At 41.2% G+C, this 25,572-nt stretch overlaps 1 non-coding gene across 1 annotated transcript; it reads right to left on the bottom strand.

Moving 5' to 3' along the window:
• Positions 1-2,902: 2,902 nt before the first annotated feature.
• TRNAG-CCC (transfer RNA glycine (anticodon CCC)) lies at positions 2,903-2,975 on the bottom strand. The gene has a single exon. It is a non-coding gene; the product is annotated as a tRNA-Gly (tRNA).
• Between the last annotated feature and the right edge of the window lie 22,597 nt (positions 2,976-25,572).

Below are 25,572 nucleotides of genomic sequence, written 5' to 3'. Positions count from 1 at the left end.
CAACACCCCTGACAAAGGACCATCAAGCCTCTATTTGTATACCTCTGGTAGTGGGGAGCTCACTTCTTTAGGAAGCTTGCTGCTGTTATCTTGTGCTTCTCATCCTGAAGCACATTCTTAGAGTCCATTGAGTGCTAGGAGGATCTCAAGTCCTTTGGAGAAATCCAGTGCTGTGTGTTTGCCCGTCAGACAGATCATCCTACAGGCCAAGGTCATCATGTCTGGCGCAAAACTAAACAGTGCAAAGGCAGTATGTGGTACACAGGCATTTTTACCCACAGGAGTAGGAGGAGAGGGGATTTTGGAGATCTGGTTTCTGTAACCAAGCAAAGAGTTTGTTTGCCTGCGGCACAGAAAGCCCAACTCAGACAGCAGGAGTTTGCAGCAAAGTAAGGATTTATTACGGGGCACCCAGCAAGGGAGCAGATGACAAGCCTCAGATGCACTCCAACCTGGCCTTTGAGTTCATTTTTGTTTAAAGGGGAAGAACAAAGAGGCTGGGATTAATCATCGTTTCGTGACATTTCTGTGATATTTCTTATCGGGAGTCAGGATGTCCCTGGTTTAGAATTCTCTGGCCAGGTGGTCCACAGCTTGGGGGTCTGTGAGCTCATCGTGCCCTAGAGAAACAACCTGAGTTTGAACAGGAATGATACGACAACAGCAGTCTTAGTCGTCTGACTCTGGTTGGTAAGTGTTCAGTTAGCACAGGATTGAGGTCAGAGGAGACAAGAAAGGGAGCAAAGTTTTGGACAGAGAGATTTAATCATAAACTTGGTAAGGGAACTCGGTTTTAGGGGGACGCATAAAGGCGGACAGTTTCATTTCAAAGACAGTTCCAAAACAAAATTACTACGATTTATGTCAAAGAGTGTTCTGCCTATGTTCTCTTTGAGGATTTTTGTGGTTTCAGGTCTTACATTTAGGTCTTCAATCTATTTTGAGTTTACTTGTGTAATGGTGTGAGGGAGTGTCCTAATTTCATTCTTTGACATGTAGCTGTCCAGTTTTCCCAGCACCACTTAGTGAAGAGGTTGTCTTTTCTGCATTGTATATTGTTGCCTCCTTTGTCATAGATTAATTGACCACAGTTGTGTGGTGTCTCTAAAGCAAAAGAAACACAAGCAAAAATAAGCAAATGGGACCTAATTAAACTTAACAGCTTTTGCACAGCAAAGGAAAACATCGTCACAATGAAAAGACAACCTACTGAATGGAGAAAATATTTGCAAATGATATGACTGACAAAGGGTTAATATCCAAAATATATAAACAGCTCAGACAACTCAATATCAAAAAAACAAACAACCCAATCAAAAAATGGGCAGAATACCTGAATAGACATTTTTCCAAAGAAGACACACAGTTGGCTAACAGGCCCATGAAAAGATGCTCAGTATCACTAATTACTAGAAAAATGCAAATCAAAACAACAGTGAGGTATCACCTCACATCTGTCAGTTGACTGTCACCAAAAAGCCTACAAGAAATGTTGGATAGGATGTGGACAAAAGGGAACCCTTTCACACTGTTGGTGGGAATGTAAATTGGTCTAGCTACTATGGAAAACAGGATGGAGGTTCCTCAAAAAATTAAGACTAGAGCTACCATATGACCCAGCACTTCCATTCCTAGAATATATATCTGGAAAAAATGAAAACACTAATTAGAAAAGATCCAACGTTCATAGCCAAGATATGAAAGCAACTCACATTGTCTATCAACAGAGGAATGGATAAAGAAGATGTGGTATATACATACCATGGAATATTACTCAACCATAAATAGAGTGAAATTCTGTCATTTGCAGCAATGTGGTTGGACCTAAAGAATATTATACTTAGTGAAATAATTCAGACAAACACTGTATGATATCACATGTGGAATCTAAAGAATAAAACAAAAAATATATACAGCAAAATAAACATAGACTCACAGATATAGAAAACAAACTAGTGGTTACCAGTGGGGAGAAGGAAGGGGAGAGGAGCAGGGTAAGGGTATGGGATTAAGAGACACAAATTATTCTGCATAAAATAGATAAGCAACAGGACATATTATACAGCACAGGGAATTATAACCATTAGTTTGTAATAACTTTTTTTTTTTTTTTTTTTTTTTTTTTTTTTTTTTTTTTTTTTTTTTTTTTTTTTTTTTTTTTTTTTTTTTTTTTTTTTTTTTTTTTTTTTTTTTTTTTTTTTTTTTTTTTTTTTTTTTTTTTTTTTTTTTTTTTTTTTTTTTTTTTTTTTTTTTTTGCGGTCCCCGGGCCTGTCACTGCTGTGGCCTCTCCCGTTGCGGAGCACAGGCTCCGGACGCGCAGGCTCAGCGGCCATGGCTCCCGGGCCCAGCCGCTCCGCGGCATGTGGGATCTTCCCGGACCGGGGCACGAACCCATGTCCCCCGCATCAGCAGGCGGACTCTCAACCACTGCGCCACCAGGGAAGCCCTAGTTTGTAATAACTTTTAATGCAGTGCTGAATCACTCCGCTATACACATGAAGCTAATATAATATTGTAAATCAGCTGTACCTAATTTTTTTTTTTTAAAGGCAATTATAGGTGAAATAGCAAAGTTTGATGGTGAGGACACTGCCTCGGGATCCAGAGCACCTGAGTCCAAAGCCTGGCTCCACCAGGCTATGTGCATAAAATTGGCCACTGACTCAACCTCTGTGAGCCTTCGTTTCAGCATCTGTAAAATGAAACTAATGATACCGTTTGCTTCTTAGAGGGATTAAGGGGATTAAATCATCTCATACATGCAAAGTATTGAGAGCACTGCCTTGCACATAGTAAGCACTCAGTAAACTTTTTTTAATATTTATTTTTATTTGGTTGCAGCAGGTGGGCTCCTTAGTTGTGGCTTGTGAACTCTTAGCTGTGGCATGCATGTGGGATCTAGTTCCCTGACCAGGGATCGAACCTGGACCCCCTGCATTGGGAGCGCAGAGTCTTAACCACTGCACCACCAGGGAAGTCCCAACTTTTGTTATTACTACTCCTACTACTAGTACTATGGTTTACTCTCATACTGAGAAATCCTAAACCTTCAAGTACAAATTGCTTCATATAGGGGTTCAGCACTCGAGTGTTAAATCCTTGCATTTGCAAGGATCTTACTGTGCACTAAGCAGTTAGCCTTCACAGTCCCATTTGCTCCTCTCCAAAATCCTGTTGTCTGGGCACATTTTATTATTCCCCATATTGCAGCTGGGAAACCCGAAGCTCAGAGAGGTCAGATGCTTTTCCCAAGGTCTCAGCTTAAATGTCACATCTTCAGAGAGAGATGCTTCAAACCACCCAATATAAAGCAGCCACCCACTCCTTCTTTACATTTATTTACTCAGAACTTATTGCCTGTATCTTATTTACTATTATCTGCGATTTTTTGTATATTTCTATTTATGATTTTGCTTATTTTCTGCCACCTCCCAGCTAGAATACAAGTTCTCTAAGAACAGGAGCCCTTTCTGTCTCGCCACAGGATCACCCCCTAGCACCTGTTTTGCTGCAGGCCTTTGGTAAACATTTGTGAAAGGGAAAAATGAAGGACACCAGGAGGTATAACAGGATTAGAAGAGCTATTCTGTGGGAGCACCTGAAGGAGGTGGCTTTGCATTCTAGAGCTGTCCCTGACTTCATGACCTTGGGCAATTGACTTCCTGTCTCTAATTAGTGAAATGAGAATAATTATCTCTACGTCCTCTTTGCTGTGGTGAGGAAAAATGAAATAAAGTTTATAGATCACTTAGCATAGTGCCTGCAAATCATGAGGGCTCAGTAAATATTGGGTCTTACTCATCTGAGGAGACAGGATTTGTGGGGTTTGGTTTAGAATCCTTCCTGCCATGGTCTTCGCATATAGAGCAAATGATGAATAATAACTGATGGGCACAGAGAAGTTCAATAAACCAAGCATCAACTTCTCTTTCTTCCATTTAGCTACTTCGACTTTGACAGTTATCTTTTTTATTTTTACTTTTTATTGGGATATAGTTGATTTACAATGTTGTGTAAGTTTCAGGCATACAGCAAAGTGCATCAGTTATACATATACATATATCCACTCCTTTTTAGATTCTTTTCCCATATAGCCCATTACAGAGTATTGAGTAGAGTTCCCTGTGCTACACAGCAGGTCCCTATTAGTTATCTATTTCATATGTTGGGATTGACAGTTATCTTTTAATTGGAGAACGGAACAGAACGTTCTCATTATTTTTCTTCCAGACTACATGCTCTTTTCAAAATGAAGTCTCTCAATTCCACCTCAAAGGCAACCATTTTATTTCTTTCCACAAGCCCAGGGAATGTATGAAAAGGAATCCTAAGATGTTAAACTTAGTGGAATGGCAGGGAGGGCTTTGAGGTTGCCCAATGTGACTCCTTCCTATGTCCGGGAAACTGAGGCCCAGAGAGGGGAAGGGATCAACCTCAGGATGACACAGTAGGCAAGCCAGGACTTGAGCCAGCCCAGGTCTCCTGAGTTCACTTTTTGCCTCATTTCACTGACACTTCTAGAGAAAAACAAAAACCACAGAAAAACAAATACAGGCCCCAAACTGTGTGTCTTCCCCTCATCAACTTGCATTCTTCGTAACCACTCCCAAAGGAAGGATGACAGTTACAGGAATACAGTGATACCTTTTCCCATTTTAAATTTCCACCCAGGGACTCCTTTTTCTAACATGTTTATGTAAAAGTTTAGGCTATGCTTTGCTCTAACTGGCCATTTTCCACTGAGAAAGAGAGCTGCATCAGTGTTGGATTAGCTCAGACTGAAGCAGGAAGGCCCACTGATAGATGTATGCATTAATCTGTCAGTATCAATGAAGAAAAAAAACTGTCACTAACTTTTTGTTCCGACCTCACCATTTAGCCACGGGTTTTTGAGAGAGGACTTCATTTACTAAACGAACTGCTCAGTGGCGTCAAAACTCGTCTTTTAAGAGGACTTCATGTGACACTCAATCCTTGATTCCCCAATAAAACAACACAGCTGTTCCCTTGCAGCTCGTCTCTCAGCAGGAGCTGCAAAATCATATTTAATCAACTCTGCTTAAAAGCCATCCAATTTCCTCTACGGCTCTGGCATGCTTCCCCAGGCCAAGATGGCCGCTGCCGACAGCTCAACGGCAACAGCCCAGGCGGAGTGATCTGCCATTTTGCAGAGCACTTCCTCATGTGCCGGGCCCTCCATTGGGTACCTTATATTCAAGATTTCATTTAATCCACCTTGCAGTCCCCTGAAATAGAGATGATTGTCGTATTTAAAGACAAAGAAACTGAGGCTTAGAAGTGAGCGGATTGGGATTCAGACAAGTACTCCCAACTTCCAAAATCTGAGCGTCTTCCAATCTTCAGTCTGGCTTTGTATTACATTGACAAGCACCAAAGACTTATACAGGGCGATGAGTATGAGTCAATCTGACCAGCATAATCAAAGCTGGCAACAAAGAGTCCCTACCAGATGTTATAGGTCTTAAACTCCCTTAAGCTCACAGCTTTGTCTCCCCGTGATGACACTTTCTGTTAGAATGTGAATGCCCTTGGGGACCTCCCTGGAGATCCAGTGGTTAAGACTCTGCACTTCCACTGCAGGGGCCACTGGATTCGATCCCTGGTCAGTGTAAATGAGATCCCGCATCCTCCATGCTGTGCCATGCGGCCAAAAAAAAGAAAAGAGTGTGAATGCCTTCATGTCATCTTTTATCCAACAATCCTTGATGACTACCGTATACAAATTCATTCTCCAAAGTGAGGTGGAGGGATACAGAGATGAAATGGATATAGATCTTGCCTTCAAGAAGCTCAAAGTCTAGGAATAGAGATATAATAGCAACATAACTCATTCTAATGAGAGGCAGATAATGATATCTATTATGAGTGGGCCAAAATATATTATGGGAGTCTGAGGGAAAAAAAAGTCTATTCCAGCCAAGGCGTAAGATTAGGCTATAGGAAGAGTGCAAGAGTCAGGATAATTAGCACTAGCTGCTGTGACATAAAGCCCCCAAACACAGAGGCTTATTAACATAACGAGAATGTCTTCCTCATATTCTGTTGGGGCTCCTCAGGGTTCTCTTCTAAGTGGTGACTAAGGACACAGGTGTCTTGCATCATGTGGCTCTATCCTTTGACAGCTCTATGTTTCTGGCCATATGACCAAAGAAGAGAGAGAGAGAAAGAGTGGAGAATCAATGAAAGGTTGAGAAGCCACGCCTGGAAGTGGCTTAATCCATTTCATTCACATCACAAGGGACAGACTCAGTAGCATGGCCCTAACCCTAACCCTAACTTCAAAGGATCCTGGGAAATATGTTTTATTCTGTATGCCTTGAACAGCAGAAGTTTCATTGAGCACATAATATTATTTCCGTTACAAAGGATATTGACACAGATACTGTGGAATGGTTTTAATTGAGCAAATTGAGAGACAAGCAGGATGTAGATAGTGTAGGGGATGTTAGAGGAACACTGATTCAAAGGATATTTGGTTTGGAAAGATAGTTGATATCAGATATGAAAAGGCCTTGAGTGACAAGGCACATTTCCCAAAATGTGTTTTCCTCAGTGTTAGTGATTATAATGTTAAGAATGATTTGTATGGTCAGACAGATTTGGGAAGGAAAAGCTGGGTTACCAAACTGTAAATTGTTTTGGTCCCTGTAGGAGCTCTTGAGATTTTTGGAAAGAGTCATGATATGTCAATTATAATAAACCTTTTGACTACAAAACCTCTTTTTTCACAGACTATTTTGTCAGATTAAAGTGTTGCGAAACATGCTTTACATAAGGAATCTTAGGCAATGGAGAGCCGTTAAGTAGCAGAGAAAAACAGTTAGAACTGCTTTTAAAAGTATAAGCTTGCCAGAATTGATCAATTGGTAATAGCTGGCAGCAATGCTGTTACGACAAGAATCACAAAACCTCATCTGAATTCATCTGGGAAAGTGCAGTGATTGATTAATAATGCCTTCTATGGGGTAAAGAATGTAGAGTTGTCACCACAACAACTAATTAATTATCTAATTAATTTTATGTGTCAACTTAGCTAGGCTATGGTGCCCAGTTGCTTGGTCAAACAATAGTTTCGATGTTGGCTGAAGGTACTTTGTAGATGTGGTGAACATTTACTATCAGGGACTTTAAATAAAGGAGATTACCCTTGATAATGTGTCTCATTCAATCAATTGAAGACCATAAGAGTAAAACTAAGGTTTACCTGAGAAAAGAGAATTCTGCCTCAGGACTGCAACATATAAATCCAGCCTGAGTTTCCAGCATGCTGGTCTCTGTATAGATTTTGGACTTAAGGTTGCAATGTCAACTCTTACCTGAATTTCCATACTGCTATCCTGCCCTACAAATTTTAGATTCACTAGTCCTCACAATCATGTGAGCCAATTTTATCTATCATCTGTCTATCTATCATCTAATCTATCTATCTATCTATCTATCTATCTCTCCTACTGGTTCTCTTTCTCTGGAGAACCCTGACTGATAAAACGTGTGACAATAGCATGAAGATCTTTGACTTCTTTGTTTTAAGTAAAGGTGGCAAGTTGGGTAAAAAAGAGTGCTTGGGTATTTGGAAGTCAACTCCAAAATAGGGAAGGAATTCAAGAAGAGAAAGAGATGAGTTTTGTTTTGGAATTTTGCATTTCGGATGTCTGAAGAGCAACTAATGGACATCCATTAGAAGCGCATTCATGCAGGGATAAAGAGAAGCCAGCATTATTTCCAGTGTGTAAAAATATTTTGGTGAGAAGGGCATATCTCCTTTAGAACCTTTTGAGAGATACACCTGTCTGTCCCTAACAGTTTCCTGAGGCTGAAATCTGGGAGAAATGTCTCCAATGACATGGGGACAAAGAGCTACTTTGTCCTGAAGGGAGGGAGGCGTCTTTTGGGGCTAAATGTCCGAGGCACACCTGAGTGTGTGGGTTAAAGGAGAAGACAGAACATAGAGGAAGGAGGAGAGGAATGCCACAAGGGAAGACACTGGACGGAGCTGAGCCACTGGGCACGACTAAGGCGTGACTAAGACCTCCAGGGTGGCGCGTGAAGGTCTCACCACTAGGAGAACGGAGTAATTATTAATGCATGTGTTCATGGTGAACCAGTTGGTTATGAGAACCACAGTGGACGCTCTTTAGTGTAACAGCTCAACAATCATATACTGATTCCCACAACGCTGCAGGCACTCACCAGGCACTGAAGTCAGACGGGGGAAGACAAATTCAGTCTTGTTCTGGATCAGTCTCCCCTGTGTTCTAACAGCACCCTCAACTAACTCTGTCTCACCATTCACAGAGGTCATGAGGTAGCTTTGTTCTTACCTTCATTCAACAAAGATCTACTGAGTGCCTACAATGAGTCATGCACTGGTCTTCTCATGGTAAACATATCAGGGAACAAAAATGGCAACATTCCTTGTTCTCACAGAGCTAGCATTTTAGTGTGGATGGCAGAAAATGGCATGAAGAATATTTCAACTATATGATGAGTAATGACACGTTAAGCACAAATAAAATAAAGCATCTGTGTCAATCAGGGCAGGCAGGTTATGATGGAGTAATCAACAACTCTGGGATCTCTGTGGCTTCTCCTACAAGCCTCATGCCCATCATGGGCCAAGAGAGACCTCTGCTCCCACAGGCTCACTGTCTTCCTCACTCTAGAACCCAGACTGATGAAGCAACTAATGTCTGTAATATTGCTGGTAACCTTGGCATAAGGAAAAAAGAGATTCCCCCCTCCGCACCCCCGCCCCGCCCCAATGTCACCTGGGTTATGCAATAATACAGCCTGGAAGTGACACAGATTATTTCTGCACATAACTCTTTGGACTGAACTGATTACTTGGACTGACCCAAAATATGGAGTCCACAAGTACAGTCCAATCATGTGCCCAGACTGAGGGGAAACCCATAAATTTGGCAAATGACAGTAGAGCTGTTTAGGTCATAGTAAGAAATGTGGCTTTTCCTATGAGCAAAATGAGAAGCCATTATGGGGGTATGAACAGAGAGTGAGTGTAGAAGGAAACAGATGTTTGTTGAGATCTTGGCTTGCTACTTGCCTTGTGTGTGTTCGGTGCTGTGAACTGGGATAATAAAACTCACCTTATTAGGTTGATATGAAGAGTAAATGACATATATGTATAATGTTGGGTATGGAAAAGTTTTTGTAAACGTAGTAATATATTGAATTTTCTATATATATATTTGCTTTTCTTAAAAATAAGCATTAATTTCATCAAAAGCAAAAACCAAGTATTATTCATCATTGAATTCCCAAGGCCTAATAAGGTTTGATCCACTTTATTCTCTTAACATGTGTGCTTAATTCTCCAAAGGATGGCTGAGAGTAGGAGCAAGATGCCGAAGACATCTGTGAATGTGTCTTTCTCCTAAGAATTCACATTTTGTCAAAAAAAAGGAGAGCTGTTACCTTGAATATGAAAGGTCAGGATAGCAATTCATAAGCCATAGTTAATGATCAAGCTCCTGGCATCCCAGCTGCCAAGTCTGGGAGAGCCATGTTCTCTGTGGCCTCATGGCTTGGGGGACTGTTTTGGAATAGGATTATCTGTCAGCTTCTATTTCTGAGATAAGATATGACCTACCCATGGCTGACACATCTGTCAGCCCCACAGAGACTTTGTTCAAAGAGAAATGTAGCCTAGCAGCAGTTGCAGTGCATAGAGATAGAATTACAAGAATCCTGAAAAAGCTTGTTCTGAGTATGTGTCATTATTATGAATAGAGGCGCCACGGTCCAGGGTCAACCTTAAAGCACAACGGAGAAGTTAGGAATATTTTGTATACTCCTCTGCATGTGTCTCCTCTTACTGCATAGTCTCTTTTCCACACCCCTCTCATCTTGATCTGGCAGTAATTTAACTCTGGCCCATCTAGTCACCTCTTTTCCCTGCTCCCTTCCTTGTGTTTTCTCCAGAGGCATTCATCTTTCATATTATTGAGCACATTCGCTTAGTAGCTGTGAATTTAGAGAGATCAGCATATCATAGCTATGATGATCATACTTCTTGGTTTGCTCAGGACCATCATGGCTTTTGCCTAATGTCCAGGTGTAATTACTAATAATGTCCCCTTTTGCTTTCAGTGTTTTCTCAGTTTGAAAAACACGTGGGTTCATTCATCAGAGCGGAACTTTATCCCTTTCTAAAGGATTACAAAAAGATCAGGAACTATCAAGCCTCTCCAACAGAGTGACCTTAGAGTTAGTTTAAAGATTCATATAATATTAGAGCTGGGGGGAGGGGGGAGGGTTGGTGGTCACCAACCAGCATAAACTTCTGAGGCTCAGGGTGGGCAGTGAATTGTCCACTCTGCTGCCAAGTCATCTGGAGCCTGACCTCCCCATCAAGTTCAGATGTCACATTCTTCTGAGAGAGGCAAAATGGTATGATAAAACACCCAGCCTCTGGTCTCTGATGATCCTGGGTTCAAAATTTGACTGTGTCAATTAATCTATGACAGTTGCTTCTTAATTTCAAGTTCTTAATAAGAATAGTAATATATAACTTAGCCAGATTGACTTAGCCACATTTAGTCACATAATATGTGAAAACTGTTTAATGTCGTTTATTGATAATAATTTATTGCATCAATTAATACTATTAATAAAGTAAAAATTTACTTTCTCTATCACTGCAAGTACCCATACCTGACACCTAGTAGACATTATGCATTGGTGGATTCGAACTGTTTGAATTATGGTTTTCTCAGGGTATATGCAAGTAACTGAATTTGCCAATATTTTATTTCAAAATTTTGCATCTACATTTCTAGTGAAACCTTTTTTTTTTAATTGAAGTATAGTTGATTCATAATGTTGTGTTAGCTTCTGATGTACAGCGAAGTAATTCAGTTTTATGTATATATATATAATACATATATATATAATACATATATTATATATATATAATAAATTGGTCCTCCAAATATTTTATTTTGATTAAGATAGGAGAAATCTTGGGTGTGGGAAAAAAGAAGAGAAATATGAACACAGCCCAGATATTAGAATGAATGGTAAGATATTCCCCTGACTTGAGTTCTGAATTTACATAATAAATAAGTGGACCTGCTACCGTCCCATTACAGAACAAGCAAGATATAAAAATTATGCAAGCAGTCTTGGAGAAATTAGCACCATTTTTTTCAGTGTGTCTTAAGAGTTTATTGGGCATATAAGAACAGATTGCTGTGAGTGTGAGTGATAACAGGAGTAAAGCTGCTACCCCAACAAGTGAAAAGGAATCCAGCCAAGCCCAACTGTTCGTAATAACAATTGAATGGAATCTGCTGAGTGGGATCACAGTCGGGTATACTGAGCACAGGCCCTCACAAAGGTGTGGTGGGACATGCTCTGGGGTGTCCTACACAGTGTGGCAGCAGGGGAAGGGCCCCGTCACCTGCCACCTGGTTAAGATTTGAGATGCAAATGGATACACTGAACTCACAACCACTCTAGCCCAAAGCAAAGCTTTTCACTCCCTGGTCCTGCCTCTTTGTCATTTTTCCCCCTCTGAGTATGTCCTTGAGGTTCAGCCCAGCTTGATACCCCAGGGGCAAGAGCACACATGGGGTTTGCCCCTAAGTGCTAAAGACATCACCTCAAATTTGGGCTTAACCTGTTTGGGGGCCCATAATTGCCTATAGGGAGTTGAAATTTGCCTAGAGAAATGCGAAGAACCATTGGAGAGAGACATCAAATCATGGTCTTTAGACCATGTGGGTTAAAATACCTTGGAAACCGTCTTGAAAATGCTGATTTCTGGGTCTTATCTTTGACCTATCTAATTAAGCCATTGGGAAATGGGATCTGAAAATACATAAGCTCACAGGCTATTTCAATCCTCATGAACGTTTAGAAACCACTTGGTTAGTGGCTCTACGAACAGTTCAAGGAAAATTACCTTTATCAAGATCCAATAATGGTAGCCGCCACTATCTCCCTCTGACCATCAAGAAAACTAAGGATCACAGGAATTACAACTGGCAGAAGAAGCAAAGGGTTTGGTTACAGAAGAGAGAGATGACTGTTCTTTGTTACCTTACAAGGAAGTGGCAGTAAGGTGGTTGCCCAGATTCACAACTCCCTGAAGCTGTAGGGGCATTTCCATGGTCTGGGGAACATAAAATTAAATCTTATTTTGATTATTTGGTGAACATTTTTTATTATGTCTGAAAAAAATTACAATCAAGCATAAAATAGTCCTACCGCTTTGAATGAACCCCTCTAGATCCTGCCACCTCCGAATATATCTAGAAAGTCAGAGGCATTTTCCGGGGGCAAAAGTGACTATTGCCTTAAGTCTGTATTTTTATTCATGTTAAATGAATTGGAAAAAGTTTAGATTTTCAGGAAATAGTAACTCACAGGTTACTCAGCAGATGGCAATTTCCCCTCTGCTTCTTGCCTAAAAACACACATTGGGTGCATCACAAGCAAAGCCCAGCCTGATCACAGCTCGTTACTCAGGACTACAGCATTTGCTTCTGTAGTTATCATGCAGCCAAGTGTATAAATACAGACCGTAGACATTTGTAGTAAGATGGTTTTAGGAGCCTACAGGAGCAGTACAATCAGTACAGAATCTGGAGAAAGAACATTTGTTTTGGAATAGGTTTGATTTATACAATGAGCACTTTGAACCCTTCCCTTCGAGCACAATGTTCGTCTGACCAGTTTGTTTTTTGCTATTGCATAGAAAGCAGTCATTCATTTACTCCTTTCCTTATTCAATCAACAGAGAGCCTAGCATGCTGATTTAGAGCAAAGATTCTCAAACCCAAATGTGCATACAAATCACCTGAGGACCTTGTTAAAATGCAGATTAGGATTCAACAGGCCTGAGCTTCTGCATTTCTAATTAGTTCCCAGGTGTTGTCACATCTGCTGGGCGGTGGGCCACACTGAGTAACCAGGTCTTAGAGCATGGTCTTTCACCCAAATTCACATCCAAGCTTGACCACTCACTAGCTATGAGACCATGAGAACATTACCGAACGTCTGAGTCTCCGTGTCTTCATTTTAAACATCTGTATATAATATTTACAGATAATGAGAGTGCCTGACATACAGGACTGTTTTAAGGACCCAGTAGTGGTAGATCCTATAGTGATCCAGGCCAAGTGCTAAAACAATTTCTTGTAACATCATGTTGTATATCAGTGAATGTTTGCTATCATTGTAATCAGGCACTTAGTGTATGCCTATCATATGCTAGGGCTCTAGGAAAAGAAATAGAAGATGTGATTCTTATCTTCCTAGATCTAATAGCCTGCTGGGTAAAACAGATATGTAATATATAGATACATACATCTCCTGTAAGTTAGCAGACGGACCAGGTTAGCAGATGCTGTGATGGCATCCTGGTCGTGGAATCAGGAACACTGTATTTCCTTTTCCTTTGTCATAAAGGATTTTGTTCAAGCCCCTTTCCTTCTCCAGATTGCTGTCTCCCCATTCATAACAGAAAAATGATCCCAGACCATATAGTCCCATATCCCAAGCCATGACTTGCTAACTTTATGACCTTCGGCAAGTGTCTTCTACTCTCAGGCCTTCTTTTCCTTATTTACAAATCTGAGATTATAAAATGATAGTTGTGAGTATTAAATGTATTAGTATAAAGAATTTAGATAATTATCTTGCTTCCTTGAACAGTCAATAAGTGTCATTATCAACACTACCATCACCATCACCATCATCACCATCATCATCATCCTTTACTGGCTCTAATCTTACTCTTTTCTCACCAGCTCTGTGACCTTAGCCAACTCATATTAGCCATTACACAGAGCTTTCTGAAACTGCTCAACTCTACACTGTACTTATTTAAAAATTTTATTTAGAATGGTTCATAAAACCAATCAATTATTTAAACCAGAGTTCAGCAGAAAAAAAAATTTTTTTTCTGTAAAGGGCCAGGCAGTAAATGTTTTAGGCTTTGTCATAGGCAACATGTAAACAAATGAGAGTGGCTGTGTTCCAAGAAAACAGTATTTACTAAAAAAGGAAGTGGACTGGATTTGGCCCACAGGCCATAGTTTGCTCGCCCCTGCTTTAAACTAAAGAAAGTATAAATGTTTTTTGATTTATGAGGAAGTAACACAAACCATAAAATGCATGATATTGTAGCAAAGTTCATGGCTCTGTGCTCTTCTCTGCCTATCATCAGCCATGCCTGCACCTTAGAAACACAGAGTTTTACCTTGGAGAAGGGCTTCCAAGGTCAAACCTCCCCTTTTCACAGCTAAGGTAAACTGAGAACCAGCGAGGAGAGCTGGTTTACTCAGTCAGCTGCTCTGGGGACAGAGCCAGCCCCAGAATCTTGGTCTCCTGACTCCAAAGCAGGAACTATATACATTTATTTTTTCTTTCAATTGAAAGGAGGAAGAAATCATTTCCTTCAGAAAAAGAGAAAAAAAAAAACCCTTTATTTTTACTGAAGTTCTAATACAGAAATGGAGTCTTTCAATCTTCCCGTTAATGGAGACGCCATAGTCAGACATGAAAACACTGCTATGTCTGCTTAATGGAAATACCAGTTCCCTGTCCTTGTCGCTTGGATCTCATACTAAAGGTCTCTTTTCATTTCTAATAGACCAGAAAAACACCCTCTCCCTCCACTCACATCTACTCGAATTCCAGAATCATTTCTTTGGCAGTAAATCAGCAGTGAATGAGATGGCCACTCACATCCATCCATATCCTATCCGCAAAGAAGAAATGGGAACAGAAAGCCCTGGAATAAAAACAGGCTTCCTTCTGCTAGAATCTGAATGGAAATAATTCCTCTCCTTTTTAACGTGCCATTTTGATGTCTTTGTTCTGGTCTTGCTGAACTGTGCTGGGGTGAAAATCTTAGAGATGGTAATAATAACAACAACAGCAGCAGCAGCAACAATAGTTACGATTTACTGAGCACGTACTATTTACCAGTTATTGCACTAAATGCCTTAATCATGCGTGGGAGCATTGTGGATCCCATTTTATAGATGAAAAAACTGAGGCACAAAAAGGGTAAGTCATCCATGCAAAAAAATGAAAATGGTATGCTCAAATTCTCCCTCCACATAACAAACAGGTATACAACTTGACGTAAAAATTAATGATGTGGACTTGTATGATTCCATTTATGTGACATGTCCATAGAAGGTAAATCTATAGAGATAGAATGCAGATTAGTGGTTGCCTGAGGCTGGGGGTGGGGATGGGGAGTGACTATAATGGCCCTGAGAGAGATTCTTGGGGTGATGGGAAAGTTCTAAAATTGTATCATGGGATGGCTTCACAACTTTATAAATCTACTACAAATCACTGATTATTTCATACTTGAAAGAAATGAATTTTATGTCATGTAAATTAAACCTCAATAGAGCTGTTAAAAATTAATCATTGGACAGAGGTTTTAAAGGCTTTTCTTCATCCTCATAGCTACTCCCCCTACTTAGGTATCTTCATTTCTCAGCCACAGACAGATCTGAGCACAGGAAGGTCCCTGGCTCACCCAAGATTTTTAGCTCCATTTCTTTTTCGATGATAGAATGCAGAGGGATGAGTGTTGCTTCTCCTTCAATGCTAATTTCTTGCCAAAACAATAATACTGGAATTTGCGTGGGTGCAGGTAGAGGAAGAGGGTGCTTCCTTTCGTTAATAGAAATGAAAGGAGCCTATTATTATAAATGGAATACGACAAGAACAGGGGACTGTTTTTTCCATTAAATGGACACAAGCATATTTTAATCTATTTTAGAAATGGTTATTGCAATAGCTCATTCATGTATTTGTTTATTCACTCAATACATGTTCATGAAGTCCCTGTAATGGGCCAGGCACATTTCTTAACTCTGGAGATAAGACAATGAACACAATAGTCAGTATCCTTATCCTTCCAGAGCTCACAGCCCAGCAAGCAAACCACCCTCTTCTTTCTATCTTCATGAAAATCCTACCTATTCACCTTGGCTCTGACTCTATTTGGAGTTAACCTCTCCCATACAATCCCCCACATCATTTTATCTATTTCTTTTCTATGACTCCAGTCATGTCTAAATAGCACTGGAGTTATATTTGTTCACTACCAATTACTAGAATCCCCTTCTCTATGAGTCTGTAACATCCTCCCAAGTAGATGCCATGACAAATTCATCTCCTTGCCCCCAGGGTACCCACCACAATGTGCATAGTAGATACCCCATAAGCCTCTATTATATGAAGGTGTTCATTTATTCATTAACCAAATACAGTGGGCGACTTTCAAGGTGACAGGTGATTTTCTGAGCATTAAGAGACTTAGTGGTGAACAGGTCCCTGTCCTCTAGGAACTTACCTTGGCTTAGACACAGCGAGTTCAGATAATGAAGAATATCACAGAGGAAATAAGCAGAGGGTAACTTATTGTGGATGGCAGCAGGGGGCTGCTTCACTACAACAGTCAGAGAAGGCTTCTTTGAAAGCTTGGTATTTGATCTTAGACATGACAAATGAAAAGGGGTCAGTCTTAGGAATAGTTAGGAAGAATATTCTAGGTGAAGAGAACAACAATTAAAAAAAAATCCAGAGGCAAGAAAGAATTTGGAGTGTTGGGGAAAAATAAAAAAAAAAAAAAAAAGAAGAAAGAAAGAAGCAGACCAGTAGGACCAGTAGCTGGAGCCTACTGAGGAAGGAGAGCAGAAGACTGGGGAGGTGGTCAGGGTTATGTCATTAGGGGCTGGCAGGCCGCTATGAGGAGTCCAAATTTCATTCTAAGTGTGATGGATGAAGGCTATTACAAAGCCAAGTGACATAGATCTGATTTATAGTTTAACCAGATCATGTTGAATTCTTTGTGAAGAATGTACAGAGGAAGGAAGCCTGAAGCAGTGAGACCAAAAATAAATACTTGTAGAGTAAGATTCCCTGGCTTGTAGTCTGGAGACCTGGGTCTAGATTACAGAGTGATCCCAGCATTATCAGACAGGTACATCAGAGTTTACTGTTTTCAAACCCAACTCATTGAACTTTCTGGCATCAAATCTTCCTGTTAATTTCATGCATCTCCCTATGCACATCTGAAATTATATACATGTACTACGACCAAGAATCATCAGGGCAGTCACCCAGAGCTCTGGGCATCTCTTGATGTTGTATCATATATTTGGGGAGCTTCTGTGTCTCACTCCTTCTCCAGGGAATCTGATGCACTTCCTACCACCCCAGTGTAACTCTAACTGCAGCTCTCATTACAGCCTTTTATTGGCCAAATTCTGCTGGCTTTGGCACTCCACACACTTCCTCTCATTAAGAGAAATCCATTTCAATCCCAGGCTCCTCATTAGAACAAATGCATCCCAGGAAGAGGAAAAGATGGAGAACATTGGCTTGAGGCGTCAGGAGAACTGATTCAGTTCTCTTACTCGACTATAACTCATTGTCTGGCCATTTCTCTTCTCTGTGCCCCAGTTTCCCTAGTTGTAAAATAAGAGGATTGAACTTGGTAAGCTGTGGGTGTTTCTTTACTGACTCTCTAGAATGCGCTTCTCTTGATCCCTAACTGGTCTTACTCATTCTTGTGCTGAACTCTCCGTTGTCCTCAGGGCTGTCAGGGACTGTGGTTTATTAGGTTGCCTAAGCTTCGGCGTGTACAACAACTCATTGCAACAATGCTCAAATTTCATTCCATCCAGCTATCCAGCCAGCAAGACATACTCTGATTTGTTCACGTCAGAAATATCCTTAGAATGTCTACTGTGCATCAGACACCGCGTTGAGTGGTGGGGATGCAATACAGACATGGTCTATCTACTCAAGGGCTTCAAAGTATGGGGGGAGGGGAAGGTAGACAGATGCCCCCACAAGCACAGGGCAGCATGATGAGTGCTACAGTGGGAAGCAGCTTGGGATGTGGAGGAGGTATACAAAGGAGTCATCTAAGCCATGCTCAGAGCAACCCAGGGAAAGACTTCTGGATGAAGCAACTCCTAGGCCAAATCTTGAAAGCATGAAGAAATAAGCTAAGTGAATGGGCAGGGAGAGGTGCTCCAGGAAGCTAACACATGTGACAATGAACCAGAGGTGAGACTCTGCCAGGGCTCCAACATGCCTAGATGACAGAATGAGAGGAGCTAAGGCTGAGATTTAGGCAAAGAACAGACTGTGCAGGGCCTTGTATATCATGCTAAAGAGTCACAATGAATGAAGGATAGAAGGAGGAAAGAGTCACTCACTACATACTGTACTAAGTGCTGCAGCAGTGTGCATGGTGTCATGTGAAGTGTCTAGCATAGCACCTGCCACCTATGTGGCATTATTGCCTTGGGCTAAAACCTGCAGGTTCCCTGAGCAACCAGCTCTGGGTCTGAATCCCATCTCCACCACTTACCAGCTGTGTGACTTAAAGAAATTTCTTAACCTCAGCAGGGGCCATCTTTCTCATTTGCATTAGGGTTGTTGGAAGGATTCAGTGAGATTACATATGTAGAGCTCCTACTGCAATTCACTAACTAGTGCAACTCAATAAATGTTAACTACTATTACAAATAAATGCTACACTTTCCTTCTCTTCCTCACTCCTTCACTCCCTCCTTTTCTTCCTCTTTTCGTCTTTCCTTCCTTCAGTTCCTAGATTAACAGACAATGATTCTTAGATTAACAGACAAGATTGCAAGCCCTCCCATTTTCCCAATATACATAATAATGACCCATCATCTATTTGGCTCAAATGATGTCTAGATGTCGGTTCATTTAGGCAGGACTGTTCACAACTGGATGATTTTGGCTGTGCATTGGCGAGAATGGAGGGTAAATAGTCAAACCCAGTAGAACTGGAGGCTGTAGGTTCAACTCAAATCTTCCCTTATGCAGATTCTTCTATGAAGACAGAGGACCAAACCCCACTCTGTTCTAATGGATGGTTTACTTGACCCCCATGGATGAGAAGAGAAGCAGAGTGTTAATTGAATGGGCTTCCCAGTCAGCTCTGGGCATTCTCCCTGGTCCTGGTCTTTATTAGCTGTATGATATAGGCAAGTTACTTAGTGCTTTGGGATCTTAGTTTCTTTATATGTAAAATGAAGATTATATGATCCACTCACAGCTACCCAGAGATAGTGCAAGAGAAATCTTGATACAGAGTGAGTTTTCAATATAAGGCATATGTTTTTTGTTTGTTTTTTATTGAAGTATATTGAAGTTGATTTACAATGTTGTGTTACTTTCAGGTGTACAGCAAGATGATTCACATATATATACGTGTATTCTTTTTCAGATTCTTTTCCCTTATAGGTTATTACAAAATATTGAGTATAGTTCTCTGTGCTATTCATCAGGTCCTTGTTGGTTATCTATTTTATATATAGTAGTGTGTATACATTAATCCCAAACTCCTAATTTATCCCTCCCCACCCCCCTTTCCCCTTTGGTAACTATAAGTTTGTTTTCTATGTCTGTGGGTCTATTTCTGTTTTGTATATTCTTATTAATGTTAAAGTTTTTACTAGTGTGTACATCAGAGCTATTGCTAATAGAAACATGAATTTATTATTAGTGTTATCTAACAATATTTATTCATGTTAGTGTTAATAATTTTTTGTGTGTGTGTTCTTGTTATTTGTATTCATATTATGCAGTAATAAAGAAGATAAAAATACCCCTGGTCGAAGTCTACACCTGGACCATTGTTCCCATGGTGAAGACCAACAGTTGGGCAAGGTGAGATAATCTTTTGAAACGATGGACCAGGGCTAAGTTTATCTTCTCTACAAAGTCTATGCTCAGAAAACCGAACTTGAGTTTGCTGTTGTATTAGAAGTCATCTAGATGGTCTTATTGGGGACTGGGGGCTAGAAAGAGGACAGGGAAATGTGCTGGCTGGATGTGTGGGCAGCTGCAGATGAGTGGTGCCAATCCTGGTATGCTCAGGTTCACAGCACCTGCTCCAATCAGAAAGCACAATTCTCCCCAAAGAACAGTGCGGCAACGTTTTCCTGTGAGGAAAGTGCCCATGGACTCAGAAAGGAGGAATGAGGGCAGGGCTTGGCTATCTGCGTCAGAAAGTATTTGTATGGAAATAAACACGATAACTCGTGGGACGTCAGAGGGAATTATCTTTAAGAAAAAGACAGGCATGGCTTAACTCATTTTTCCATGTGGTTACATTTTATTGGTGCTTGCTAGGTGACAAATCACCCATTTTTAGCTTTTATTTAGCTTTAGTTTTGATCTTATGAGTTAAGAATGACTAATACCCCAAAGAGTATGACCCTGGAGGAAAGCATGCTGGGAAGCACATTTCTGGGTGCATGTTCCCTCTGTGCATGGAGACATGGATTCAAATAAAAGTCAAGACTACTACCCCACCAGGGACCATTGCTTTGGAAAGTAAAATAGGGTTTTTGAATACGTCTTTGTTTGCCACTCTTATTCGAGGTTATCCAAAGACGAATCTGCTTCAAGAGAAGAGAAAGTAGTAAATTTAATTGGAACTTTCAAACAATGTTCAGTCCAAAGCTGAGAAGCTCAAGATCAAATAAATACTGAAAATCTCTGGCCAAAACCCAAAATGAGTGTCTTCAATGGACATTATTTCCTGGGTCTCGCTGGCTCAGCAGAGCAAGTGCAAGGGATGAAATTCTGTTCTTGTTTAATTCCACTAATGGTCAGACTGTTGTGGGAAAAAGCTAATCACCTCACTTCCTTTTCTGACTGCTTTTGCTGTTTAGAGTTATGCCCACTAAGAGTTCAACCCTCTATGGCTGAAAGGAAGGGAGGACTGTGGATATCTATGTGTGAACTTTTACATGCACTGGCTGTGATGGGCTAGACAGAGGTTAACCCTGTCTCTGGGGCTAATTTGTTCCCCTCAGCAATCCTGGGAGGGAAGCATGGTTATTAGGACCTCCGTGGCCAAACCCTACATCTGGCCTTATTTCGCTTGACCTCTGGGTGGAGATGTCTCCTCTTTCTGAGCCATATAGAATTGCCAGTTGGAACCTTCTCAGGAGACTTAGTAAAAGCAGGTATGTGAGTTTACAAATTGGGGATTTGGCAAGTCACTTGCTGCCATCATTTGCATCCTTAGAGTCCAAGGATGTTGGAGCATGAACAAAGCTTAACCCTGTCATATTATTTTACAGAAAGGGAAATTAGATTTTGGAGAGAAAAAAGGGATTGCTCAAGGTCACACAGATGTGACATACTGCAGACCCCTCAGTGTCCTTCAAGAAATGATGATGTAGCTGATAAAGGACGTTCATGGAGAAGTTAAGAAAAAAGAAGTGTGCATTATTATGAGGCAACCTCTGCCACTTCCTAGCTGCATAACCTCAGATGAGACTCTTAAACTCTGACTCTCAGCCTCCTCCTGTGTAAAAATAATAGAACCTACTCCGTAGGGTATGTGAGGATTAAATGATGCTATACCTGCAAGTCCCTCAGCACAAGGCCTGGCCTGCTGTAGGAACTCAATACCTAAAAGCAGTCATAAATGCTTATCAGGTAAGAAGCACAAGAGAGAGAGGGGGTCTGCGAGTCAGGGACAGTGCTGGAGGGAGCGGAGGCAGTGATTTATGTCCGGCTGTTCCCATACTTGGTTCTATTTGGGAAAACAGAGGGGTGAAGATAACAGGAAAAGGGGGCATGTCCTTAAGTAAATCATCTATTGTTGCCCAGATGACATTCTGGTAACAAGGAAACCCCCTGAAATCGGATTGTGCATAGCTCCAGATATGACTCCCCAGGGCTTTCAGTGGCAAGTTCAGGGCTTCCAAGAAGGGTCCAGGAATGAGGCGGTCACAGATGGGAACATTTATTTCTTTGGGCGTCTTCCGAGGGGATCTTCAGGCTAGAACCTGGTCGGGGAGGCATGTTTCCCCTTTACCTTGCCCCTGTTTATCTGACTCCCAATGTGGGAAAGATGTCAACTTTCCTATTCAGTCAACAGATGAGACTCTGGGAGGTTTATAAATAGCTTCTGTAAACACTTTCTGAAACTCCCCCTAGGACTTCTAAACACTCAATAGGGACAGATTGCAAGAGAAAAAAGAAACAATTTTCTAAAGGCAAGTTGACAGGGCTGAAAAAGGTGAACAGAATGTAGATAAAAATCATAGTGAGAGTGGGAATTTGGGGGTGGTGGCCTGCTTAGGAACATTTTCTAATTTCAAGTTTATAAATAAAATATATAGATGAATAAAAATATAGATGAACACTCAAAGACAGGATGTGGTTTAGATTGGCTCCTTCATGATAATAATTTTTCCACATCAAACAACAATTAATATTAATAGAATAGACATTAATAGACATGGCTACCAACTCAGGGTGCTTACTGTCTAGGGAAGTGGGGGACACAGGTGATAGATGATAATCAAAATACTAGCTTAAATACTAGGGAAAATGTGGTAAGTGATCTGGAAGAAAGAGAGCGGGGTCAATGGGATCAGGGATATTGGGTAGAGGGACAAGTAACATTTTACATAGGATGGCCATGGTAAAATTCACTGAAAAGGTAAATTTGAACTTGATGGAGGTAAGAGATAGAGTCATCTGGGTAAGAGCTTTTCAGGCAAAGTACACAGCAAAGAAGAGACCTTAAGGAGCCTGGGATGGCTGGAGTGGGGAAGAGAGCAGTCAAAGTTGAATTCCGCAAGATAAGGGGACAAATCATGCAAGGCCATGCCAGCGATGGTGATGATTTTAGCTTTTGCTCTGCAACAATCACAAAGCCTCTGAATAGTTTCAATCACAGAAGTGGCATAATCTAATTATATTCAATATTTAAAAATCATTCTATTGACCTGCTGGGTCGAGCTTAGGTTGAAGAGAGCAGGGTAGAAGAAAGAAATCCAAAGAGTTTTGTGTATGACAGAGACAATGCAATATGTTCCTGAAACCTTTCAAGTTTGTCCTAGATGCACAAGAAGAGATTTCCCATTCTCTTTTTGCAATAAGGTAAGCATGACATGATGGCGTTTTGTCTGGAAGTGAGAGTACCACTTCCAGTCCTGGCCCTAACACCTGATGCGTGACCCTCAAAACTAGGGCCCCTCTGAAGCATCCCTGTTGAGGACAGAAGCACCATAAGATGGAAGGAGCCAGGCCCCCCGTGATATTGTGTGGGACAGGGCTGCTTTGTCCCACACCAGCCACATTGCCCGGTGGCTTGAATATGTGTGGAAACTGTGCAAAAGAAAAAAGGTGAACATTTCTCAAAAAGTCTCAATCCTCCTCTATTTCTTTCAGCCTTGTCACTAGTGATTGTCGAGATACACTTCCTGTTTTGATTTTCCAAAGCAAGAAGAGCAGTGCACAGATGGGCTGCACCTCTCTTCCCTGTCTCACTAACAGCTGCTCAAAACCACACCTATGTGCTGTCACACTTGTCAGCATCACAGCATGCATCAGAACTCTGATGGTGGAGAATCTCTACGTCCCTGCAGTACTGGCGGTGGACAGTAAGACAACAGCACAGCAATAACAACAAAATAATTACAATTAAAACACACTTCCCTTTTCTTTCATCTTAAAAAGATATCAAATTTGTAGTAAGGTTTCCCTGAACATTTCAACAGTTTTACTCTTTGTTAGAATTCTTTTTAAAATAGAACATCATTCACTACACCAGTCACTGAAAAATACTTAACTCCTTACCACTATATTTTGTATCTATCTATCTATCATCTATCTATCTATCTATATCTATAATATATCCTTTCATCCATCGATTTTGTGATGTTTGATCAAATATCATTTATTATATAAAATTCCCAAAGATAGAAACCTAACTGGCCTAATGATAGGCAGACACTGAACTTTTCTCCAAGAAACTAGCATGATTCTCGCCTTGGGCACCGGAAAGGGGAAAGGAGAATTAACGTGGCTCTGTGTGCCAGGTTCTGCACTGGGGAAGTTATTTAGAAGATCTCATTTGTCGCTTCAGGGTCAATCTCAGCGGGTTGGTAGTTAAGGTGGAGAGAGCCCGTACTAGTATGATCTCCCTCTGACTAACAGGTGATCAGACTCAGCGAGCTGACATGACTGCCACACCCCAGAAAGAGCCTCTAGGCGCAAGGGACATAAGGCATCACCATCATCGCGGATGCTGCTGCTTTCTTAAGCTGGAGAGGCCACAGGCTGAGCAACCCTGTAAGACCAGCCCAGACCAATCACGAGAAGCACAGCAGCAGAGAGGTTTAGGAAACCGACTTTGGATTCAGCCAGAATTAGGTGTGGACCCTGGTTTTGCCACTTTCTAGATGTAGTCCTTATCAGTGTTGCTTAATCTCTCTTACTCTTCATGTCCTTAAGTATCAGTAATGGCTATAAAACATTTACCACAATGCTCGGGCTTATAGTGAGTACTCAAATCGTAACCGCTGTTGTTATTCTTGTGCCACTAAAAGGTCTCCTGACTCAGAAAGGAGCATCCCCAGAGCATTGTTAGATCCATTCACAGATCTGTAAAACATCACACTTAGTTACAACTCTCACAGCTGCAAAATGCTCTCAACAGGCCATGGCTGTGGGTCAGAACCGACCTAGGCAAGGAGGCTTTTTCAGGGGTTCAAACGAGAAGGGTGGTTCCTAGGGGCAGAGAGGGAACCACCCCCGGCCATCTCCTTTCTTTGCTCTCGTCTCCTTCCACATAAGTGGGTGCTGTGTGGGTGGGCTGGGGAGCAGCAGTCTTGTCCTCTCCGCACATCCCCTCGCCCTCCCACCAAGGGCAGGGAAGGACAGAGGGCAGGACAGGCACCAGAGAACCAAGGAGCAGGGTGGAAGGTTAGAAGGCAGGAGGGAATGTGACAAACACTAGTCAATTATGTATCCTAGGGTATCCGATGTGTTTGCTATCTAGGCAACGCCAAAAAATCCAACAAGACAAAAGATTACTGTTTTTCATCTTCCTCTCTATAAACCCTTCATGGTGAGATTGTCAGAAAGAACTTGCCCTGAAGATTTCCTTTATCACCACCTCTTCCAGGGAATACAGTGATTTCCACTGGATCTGCTAGGTAGGTTGGGGAAAGAATGGGGACTAATAAATTATAAGCATATGCTTTGTGCCACACAGGAATGTGCACCTTACACTATTTCATTAAATCTTTACAAAAGGTGGCTATCCCCTTTTTAGAGATAAGGAATGTGCATTTTAAGAAAAATTGCATAGCAAGAAAGTGCCAGGGCTGAAATTGACCCAGGTTTGTCTTTTCTAGGCCCTTAGCCGCCCACATGTCTCTGTTACATCACCAGATTTAAGACAAAGGCAGTGTGGCATGTGGTCCTACCTTACCGAGGGACCACTGGGGGCTTGTTGCTAGAACTCCTGAGAGAGGCACATCTGGAGAGCTGGTGTCTGGCCTCAGCCTGTACAGGAGGAGAAGGCAATCATCTGTTAGTCTTCAGCACATGACATTGAAATTTTTTTCTTTTTAAAATTTTATTTATTTTTTTATATAGCAGGTTCTTATTACTCATCAATTTTATACACATCAGTGTATACGTGTCAATCCCAATCTCCCAATTCATCACACCACCCCCCCAACCCCCACCGCTTTG

Source organism: Lipotes vexillifer, unplaced genomic scaffold, assembly GCF_000442215.2.
Source record: "Lipotes vexillifer unplaced genomic scaffold, Lipotes_vexillifer_v1.1 scaffold230, whole genome shotgun sequence".
Lineage (NCBI taxonomy): Eukaryota > Metazoa > Chordata > Mammalia > Artiodactyla > Lipotidae > Lipotes > Lipotes vexillifer.
The sequence above is the reverse complement of the archived record's forward strand: the minus strand, read 5'-3'. Positions and strand labels throughout refer to the sequence as shown.